This window comes from Pectinophora gossypiella, chromosome 14, assembly GCF_024362695.1.
Source record: "Pectinophora gossypiella chromosome 14, ilPecGoss1.1, whole genome shotgun sequence".
NCBI classification, from domain to species: Eukaryota; Metazoa; Arthropoda; class Insecta; order Lepidoptera; family Gelechiidae; genus Pectinophora; species Pectinophora gossypiella.
The window spans coordinates 16154044-16164430 of NC_065417.1; positions in this window are offsets into that span (position 1 = coordinate 16154044).

The window sequence follows — 10387 nt, forward strand, 5'->3', positions numbered from 1 at the left end:
TGACTTTGAGTGGCAACTCTTAATAAACTGTATATTTGATCGATTCATGAAGGTTGGTGGAAGGAGTCGACAGCATTCTTAGGCCAAACTTACTACTCGGGGATAAAATTTATGCAAATGTATTAACTTTGAGTGGCAACTCGTAGAAAACTGTATATTTGATCGATTCATGAGGGTTGTTGGAAGGAGTCGACAGCATTCTTAGGCCAAACTTACTACTTGGGGATAAAATTGATAAAAATGTATTAACTTTGAGTGGCAACTCGTAGAAAACTGTATATTTGATCGATTCATGAGGGTTGTTGGAAGGAGTCGACAGCATTCTTAGGCCAAACTTACTACTTAGGGGTGAAATTGATGTACATGTATTGACTATGAGTGGCAACTTGTACAAAACTGTAGAAATGATCGATTCATGACGGTTGTTGGCAGGAGTCGACAGCATTCTTAGGCCAAACTTACTATTTGCGGGTGAAAATGATCCAAATGTATTAAATTTTAATAAACACTCTTAGAAAACTGTATATTTGATCGATTCATGAAGGTTGGTGGAAGGAGTCGACAGCATTCTTAAGCCAAACTTACTACTCGGGAATAAAATTTATGCAAATGTATTAACTTTGAGTGGCAACTCGTAGAAAACTGTAAAAATGATCGATTCATGAAGGTTGGCGGAAGGAGTCGACAGCATTCTTAGGCCAAACTTACTACTCAGGAGTAAAAATGATGCAAATATTTTGACTTTGAGTAGCAGCCCTTAGATAACTGTATATTTGATCGATTCATAAGGGTTGTTACAAGGAATCGACAGCATTCTTAGGCCAAACTTACTACTCGGGGATAAAATTGATGGAAATGTATTAATTTTGAGTGGCAACTCGTAGAAAACTGTAGAAATGATCGATTCATGAAGGTTGGCGGAAGGAGTCGACAGCATTCTTAGGCCAAACTTACTACTTAGGAGTAAAAATGATGCAAATGGTTTGACTTTGAGTAGTAACGCTTAGAAAACTGTATATTTGATCGATTTACGAAGGTTGGTGGAAGGAGTCGACAGCATTCTTGGGCCAAACTTACTACTCAGGAGTAAAAATGATTCAAATGTATTGACTTTGAGTAGCAACCCTTAGATAACTGTATATTTGATCGATTTATGAGGGTTGTTGGAAGGAATCGACAGCATTCTTAGGCCAAACTTACTACTTGGGGATAAATTTGATGCAAATGCATTGACTTTGAGTGGCAACTTTTAATAAACTGTATATTTGATCGATTCATGAAGGTTGGTGGAAGGAGTCGACAGCATTCTTAGGCCAAACTTACTACTCGGGGATAAAATTTATGCAAATGTATTAACTTTGACTGGCAACTCGTAGAAAACTGTATATTTGATCGATTCATGAGGGTTATTGGAAGGAATCGACAGCATTCTTAGGCCAAACTTACTACTTGGGGATAAAATTGATGGAAATGTATTAACTTTGAGTGGCAACTCGTAGAAAACTGTATATTTGATCGATTCATGAGGGTTGTTGGAAGGAGTCGACAGCATTCTTAGGCCAAACTTACTACTTAGGGGTGAAATTGATGTACATGTATTGACTATGAGTGGCAACTTGTAGAAAACTGTAGAAATGATCGATTCATGAGGGTTGTTGGCAGGAGTCGACAGCATTCTTAGGCCAAACTTACTATTTGCGGGTGAAAATGATCCAAATGTATTAAATTTTAATAAACACTCTTAGAAAACTGTATATTTGATCGATTCATGAAGGTTGGTGGAAGGAGTCGACAGCATTCTTAGGCCAAACTTACTACTCGGGAATAAAATTTATGCAAATGTTTTAACTTTGAGTGGCTACTCGTAGAAAACTGTAGAAATGAACGATTCATGAAGGTTGGCGGAAGGAGTCGACAGCATTCTTAGGCCAAACTTACTACTTAGGGGTAATATTTATGTAAATATATTGACTATAAAAGGCAACGCTTAGAAAACTGTATATTTTATCGATTCATGAAGGTTGTTGGTAGGAGTCGACAGCATTCTTAGGCCAAACTTACTAGTCGGGGATACAATTTATGCAAATGTATTAACTTTGAGTGGCAACTCGTAGAAAACTGTATATTTGATCGATTCATGAAGGTTGGTGGAAGGAGTCGACAGCATTCTTAGGCCAAACTTACTACTTAGGGGTGAAATTGATGTACATGTATTGACTAGGAGTGGCAACTTGTAGAAAACTGTAGAAATGATCGATTCATGAGGGTTGTTGGCAGGAGTCGACAGCATTCTTAGGCCAAACTTACTATTTGCGGGTGAAAATGATCCAAATGTATTAAATTTTAATAAACACTCTTAGAAAACTGTATATTTGATCGATTCATGAAGGTTGGCGGAAGGAGTCGACAGCATTCTTAGGCCAAACTTACTACTCAGGAGTAAAAATGATGCAAATGGTTTGACTTTGAGTAGCAACGCTTAGAAAACTGTATATTTGATCGATTTACGAAGGTTGGTGGAAGGAGTCGACAGCATTCTTGGGCCAAACTTACTACTCAGGAGTAAAAATGATGCAAATGTTTTGACTTTGAGTAGCAACCCTTAGATAACTGTATATTTGATCGACTCGCAACTATCGTTGAATAGGTCTATGTCCAGTTTGCTAGATAAAGAATTAAAAGTTTTAACTGCACGAAGCATAAACGTATTCGACCTGTAATTAGTGGTGCATGGTGAATTATAAAGAAGATGGGAATTACGTAGGCACCTAGCTGGGATCCTTATGTTCAAAAGTGAGAGCAGCTCATCATCATTTTATTCGAATTAATAAAAGCGAAAATTCCTGAGTGGGAACCACTGAACTTTAAGACAGACTTTGAAAATGCTGCGATTAAAGCTATAAAAAAATTCTTTCCAAATACAACAATTTCCGTCTGTTATTATCATTATAATAAAAGTATTTGGAAAAAAGCAAAAGAGTTTGGACTGACACAACAATGTGAAAAAATAAAGAGACGAGAAATAGAACTTAGCGCAGTACTACCTTTATTGCCTCGCAATGAATTATTAAATGGTTGGAAATATACAACACGTCACGATACTGAGGACCCTCTGTTACTGCAATTCAGGTCTTATATGGAAAGACAGTGGATCAAATCTGATTCGTTAGAAATTTTGTCAGTATATGGCCAACGTCACCGTACCAAAAATTTTTTGGAAAGTTGGCACAACAAGCTAAACAAAGCTATGGTAAAAAAGAATCCAAATATTATGCATTTTTTAAATACAATTGAAGAAGACGCGTCGTTAGTAAATGTTAAAGAAACTTAAATACGAAACAAAATATTTAAAATTAAGCAAAATTAAAAATTTTGAAAAACCCACGACGGTAAAAATCTCATCGAAAAAGAATAAAATAACTCAAAACCCCCGACTTAACCCAATTATTATGTAACGAAATATTATAATAGACTTAAAAATACTTTCTAAAAAGAGTTGATATCTCGAGACATCGGTAATAGATATACTTAAGTACCTAAACAACAAATATGGATGTTTACAGTTTTTTCCTAACGTGTCTGTTTCTCGAAGATAAGGTAATGGCACCAATCATGAACACAGCACCAGTGATGGACATTTAATCCTTTAACTGTTCAAAATTACCAAACCCTAATATTTTTTTACACTGGCAACATTCATTACACATGGCAAGCTCCTACTAGCGCCATATTTTATATTTGACAGCTGAAGACTTTTCCGTTATCAGAAAATTCACGATCATCCGAGTTATCTCCAGTTCTCCCTCGCATGTCAAATGTATAAGTTTGGTGTTTCTATACCGATTTCTATGATTCTTTTTTTTATTGAATAAGTAATAATGTTATTTTTTTTTAAATTAGGGATGAGTGAAAGTATTATAAACGTAAGAGTAAACAAATATAATCAGAATGCTCCGAACTGCTAAGCTATCAGGAGTTACACGTGTTATTGTGAGTCAACCATAAAAGATAGATATAAGTATGTTGTTGCGGGATATTTTTAGACAATTTTATGTAGAATATTTTCGTCATACACGATTTATATGTACCCTTACACGCGACGGAAGCTTAAAAAATGGAGTAACTTCTCCCGTTTTCCCAAAATTTCCCTTCGCTACTCTGCTCCTATTGATTGTAGCGTGATGAAAAGTATACTATAACCTGCCCAGGAGTATAAAGAATAATTGTACCAAGTTTCGTTAAAATCCGTCGTTGTTTTTGTTTCTATAACGAACATACAGACAGACAGAAAGACAGACAAAAATTTTACTGATTGAATTTTTTGCATTAGTATCGATCACTTATCACCCCCTGATAGTTATTTTGAAAATATATTTCATGTACAGAATTGACCTATCTACAGATTTATTTTAAGTATAGATATAGATAGAAGATAAAATAAAATTTATATAGTGAATAAAAGTTGAATAATCTCTTTATTTTTTTTTATCTTTTTTTTTTCCTTCAAAATTTTTGCTTTCCCGGCGTCCTAGAGGCATGGGAATGGTCTTAAAATTTTTGGGAAGACTCGGGCTATAATATAATGCAATAAAATAGAAACGCATCTATAATAATTTAGTGCAGTAGACTGATATTTTCGAAATTTCATTACTAACAGTAAGCAAACAAAAAAAAAACTCATAATAGTAAAGCAAATGACATAAAACAGAGCAACAACTAATTAACAACACAAAAACCTAACCTAAGCTAAAACCAACTTAATAAAACCCAAATCCAAAACAATCCAAACCTAAAAAATTCCAAACCTAACAAGACCCAAACCTAACAAGAACCAAACCTAACAAAACCCAAACCTAACAAAAGCCAAACCTAACAAAACCCAAACCAAACAAAACTCAAACCTAACATAACCCAAAACTAAGAAAACCCAAAACTAAGAAAACCCTAACTTAACAAAACCCAAACCTAACATAACCCAAAACTAAGAAAACCCTAACTTAACAAAACCCAAACCTAACAAAACCCAAACCTAACAAAAACCCAAACCTAACAAAACTCAAACCTAACAAAAACCCAAACCTAACAAAACCCAAACCTAACAAAAACCCAAACCTAACAAAACCCAAACCTAAAAAAACCCAAACCTAACAAAACCCAAACCTAACAAAACCCAAACGTACTTACCACCATACCCCAAGTACTTACTACCATACCCCAAGTACTTACTACCATACCCCAAGTACATACTACCATACCCCAAGTACTTACTACCATACCCCAAGTACTTACTACCATACCCCAAGTGCTTACTACCATACCCCAAGTACTTGGTACCAAACCCCAAGTACTTACTACCATACCCCAAGTACTTCCTACCATACCCCAAGTTCTTGGTACCAAACCCCAAGTACTTACTACCATACCCCAAGTACTTACCACCATACCCCAAGTACTTACTACCATACCCCAAGTACTTACTACCATACCCCAAGTACTTACTACCATACCCCAAGTACTTACTACCAAACCCCAAGTACTTACTACCATACCCCAAGTACTTACTACCATACCCCAAGTACTTACTACTATACCCCAAGTACTTACCACCATACCCCAAGTACTTACCACCATACCCCAAGTACTTACCACCATACCCCAAGTACTTACTACCATACCCCAAGTACTTACTACCATACCCCAAGTACTTACTACCATACCCCAAGTACTTACTACCATACCCCAAGTACTTACTACCATACCCCAAGTGCTTACTACCATACCCCAAGTACTTGGTACCAAACCCCAAGTACTTACTACCATACCCCAAGTACTTCCTACCATACCCCAAGTTCTTGGTACCAAACCCCAAGTACTTACTACCATACCCCAAGTACTTACCACCATACCCCAAGTACTTACTACCATACCCCAAGTACTTACTACCATACCCCAAGTACTTACTACCATACCCCAAGTACTTACTACCATACCCCAAGTACTTACTACCAAACCCCAAGTACTTACTACCATACCCCAAGTACTTACTACCATACCCCAAGTACTTACCACCATACCCCAAGTACTTACCACCATACCCCAAGTACTTACCACCATACCCCAAGTATTTACTACCATACCCCAAGTACTTACTACCAAACCCCAAGTACTTACTACCATACCCCAAGTACTTACTACCAAACCCCAAGTACTTACAACCATACCCCAAGTACTTCCTACCATACCCCAAGTTCTTGGTACCAAACCCCAAGTACTTACTACCATACCCCAAGTACTTACCACCATACCCCAAGTACTTACTACCATACCCCAAGTACTTACTACCATACCCCAAGTACTTACCACCTAACCCCAAGTACTTACTACCATACCCCAAGTACTTACTACTAAACCCCAAGTACTTACCACCATACCCCAAGTACTTACCACCATACCCCAAGTACTTACTACTATACCCCAAGTACTTACCACCATACCCCAAGTACTTACCACCATACCCCAAGTACTTACCACCATACCCCAAGTACTTACCACCATACCCCAAGTACTTACTACCATACCCCAAGTACTTACTACCATACCCCAAGTACTTGGTACCAAACCCCAAGTACTTACTACCATACCCCAAGTACTTACTACCATACCCCAAGTACTTTCTACTATACCCCAAGTACTTACCACCATACCCCAAGTACTTACCACCATACCCCAAGTACTTACCACCATACCCCAAGTACTTACTACCATACCCCAAGTACTTACTACCATACCCCAAGTACTTACTACCATACCCCAAGTACTTACTACCATACCCCAAGTACTTACTACCATACCCCAAGTACTTACTACCATACCCCAAGTACTTACCACCATACCCCAAGTACTTGGTACCAAACTCCAAGTACTTACTACCAAATCCCAAGTACTTACTACCATACCCCAAGTACTTACTACCATACCCCAAGTACTTGGTACCAAACCCCAAGTACTTACTACCATACCCCAAGTACTTACTACCATACCCCAAATACTTACTACCATACCCCAAGTACTTACTACCATACCCCAAGTACTTACAACCATACCCCAAGTACTTCCTACCATACCCCAAGTTCTTGGTACCAAACCCCAAGTACTTACTACCAAACCCCAAGTACTTACTACCATACCCCAAGTACATACTACCATACCCCAAGTACTTACTACCATACCCCAAGTACTTACTACCATACCCCAAGTACTTACTACCATACCCCAAGTACTTACCACCATACCCCAAGTATTTACCACCATACCCCAAGTATTTACTACCATACCCCAAGTACTTACTACCATACCCCAAGTACTTACCACCATACCCCAAGTACTTACCACCTAACCCCAAGTATTTACTACCATACCCCAAGTACTTACTACCATACCCCAAGTACTTACTACTATACCCCAAGTACTTACCACCATACCCCAAGTACTTACCACCATACCCCAAGTACTTACCACCATACCCCAAGTACTTACTACCATACCCCAAGTACTTACTACCATACCCCAAGTACTTACTACCATACCCCAAGTGCTTACTACCATACCCCAAGTACTTGGTACCAAACCCCAAGTACTTACTACCATACCCCAAGTACTTCCTACCATACCCCAAGTTCTTGGTACCAAACCCCAAGTACTTACTACCAAACCCCAAGTACTTACTACCATACCCCAAGTACTTACTACCATACCCCAAGTACTTACTACCATACCCCAAGTACTTACTACTATACCCCAAGTACTTACCACCATACCCCAAGTACTTACCACCATACCCCAAGTACTTACTACCATACCCCAAGTACTTACTACCATACCCCAAGTACTTACTACCATACCCCAAGTGCTTACTACCATACCCCAAGTACTTGGTACCAAACCCCAAGTACTTACTACCAAACCCCAAGTACTTACTACCATACCCCAAGTACTTACTACCGTACCCCAAGTACTTACTACCATACCCCAAGTACTTACTACCATACCCCAAGTACTTACTACCAAACCCCAAGTACTTACTACCATACCCCAAGTACTTACTACCAAACCCCAAGTACTTACTACCATACCCCAAGTACTTACTACCATACCCCAAGTACTTACTACCATACCCCAAGTACTTACTACCAAACCCCAAGTACTTACCACCATACCCCAAGTACTTACCACCATACCCCAAGTACTTACCACCATACCCCAAGTACTTACTACCATACCCCAAGTACTTACCACCATACCCCAAGTACTTACTACCATACCCCAAGTACTTACTACCATACCCCAAGTACTTACTACCATACCCCAAGTACTTGGAACCAAACCCCAAGTACTTACCACCATACCCCAAGTACTTACCACCATACCCCAAGTACTTACTACTATACCCCAAGTACTTACCACCATACCCCAAGTACTTACCACCATACCCCAAGTACTTACCACCATACCCCAAGTACTTACTACCATACCCCAAGTACTTACTACCATACCCCAAGTACTTGGTACCTAACCCCAAGTACTTACTACCATACCCCAAGTACTTACTACCATACCCCAAGTACTTACTACCATACCCCAAGTACTTACCACCATACCCCAAGTACTTACCACCATACCCCAAGTACTTACCACCATACCCCAAGTACTTACTACCATACCCCAAGTACTTACCACCTAACCCCAAGTACTTACTACCATACCCCAAGTACTTACTACCAAACCCCAAGTACTTACTACCATACCCCAAGTACTTACTACCATACCCCAAGTACTTACCACCATACCCCAAGTACTTACTACCATACCCCAAGTACTTACTACCATACCCCAAGTACTTACCACCTAACCCCAAGTACTTACTACCATACCCCAAGTACTTACTACCAAACCCCAAGTACTTACTACCATACCCCAAGTACTTACTACCGTACCCCAAGTACTTACTACCATACCCCAAGTACTTACTACCATACCCCAAGTACTTACTACCAAACCCCAAGTACTTACTACCATACCCCAAGTACTTACTACCAAACCCCAAGTACTTACTACCATACCCCAAGTACTTACTACCATACCCCAAGTACTTACTACCATACCCCAAGTACTTACTACCAAACCCCAAGTACTTACCACCATACCCCAAGTACTTACCACTATACCCCAAGTACTTACCACCATACCCCAAGTACTTACTACCATACCCCAAGTACTTACCACCATACCCCAAGTACTTACTACCATACCCCAAGTACTTACTACCATACCCCAAGTACTTGGTACCAAACCCCAAGTACTTACTACCATACCCCAAGTACTTACCACCATACCCCAAGTACTTACTACCATACCCCAAGTACTTACTACCATACCCCAAGTACTTACCACCTAACCCCAAGTACTTACTACCATACCCCAAGTACTTACTACTATACCCCAAGTACTTACCACCATACCCCAAGTACTTACCACCATACCCCAAGTACTTACTACTATACCCCAAGTACTTACCACCATACCCCAAGTACTTACCACCATACCCCAAGTACTTACCACCATACCCCAAGTAATTACCACCATACCCCAAGTACTTACTACCATACCCCAAGTACTTACTACCATACCCCAAGTACTTACCACCATACCCCAAGTATTTACCACCATACCCCAAGTATTTACTACCATACCCCAAGTACTTGGTACCAAACTCCAAGTACTTACTACCAAATCCCAAGTACTTACTACCATACCCCAAGTACTTACTACCATACCCCAAGTACTTGGTACCAAACCCCAAGTACTTACTACCATACCCCAAGTACTTACTACCATACCCCAAGTACTTACTACCATACCCCAAGTACTTGGTACCAAACCCCAAGTACTTACTACCATACCCCAAGTACTTACTACCATACCCCAAGTACTTACCACCATACCCCAAGTACTTACTACCATACCCCAAGTACTTACTACCATACCCCAAGTACTTACCACCATACCCCAAGTACTTACCACCATACCCCAAGTACTTACTACCATACCCCAAGTACTTACTACCATACCCCAAGTACTTACTACCATACCCCAAGTACTTGGTACCAAACCCCAAGTACTTACTACCATACCCCAAGTACTTACCACCATACCCCAAGTACTTACTACCATACCCCAAGTACTTACTACCATACCCCAAGTACTTACTACCATACCCCAAGTACTTACTACCATACCCCAAGTACTTACCACCTAACCCCAAGTATTTACTACCATACCCCAAGTACTTACTACCATACCCCAAGTACTTACCACCATACCCCAAGTA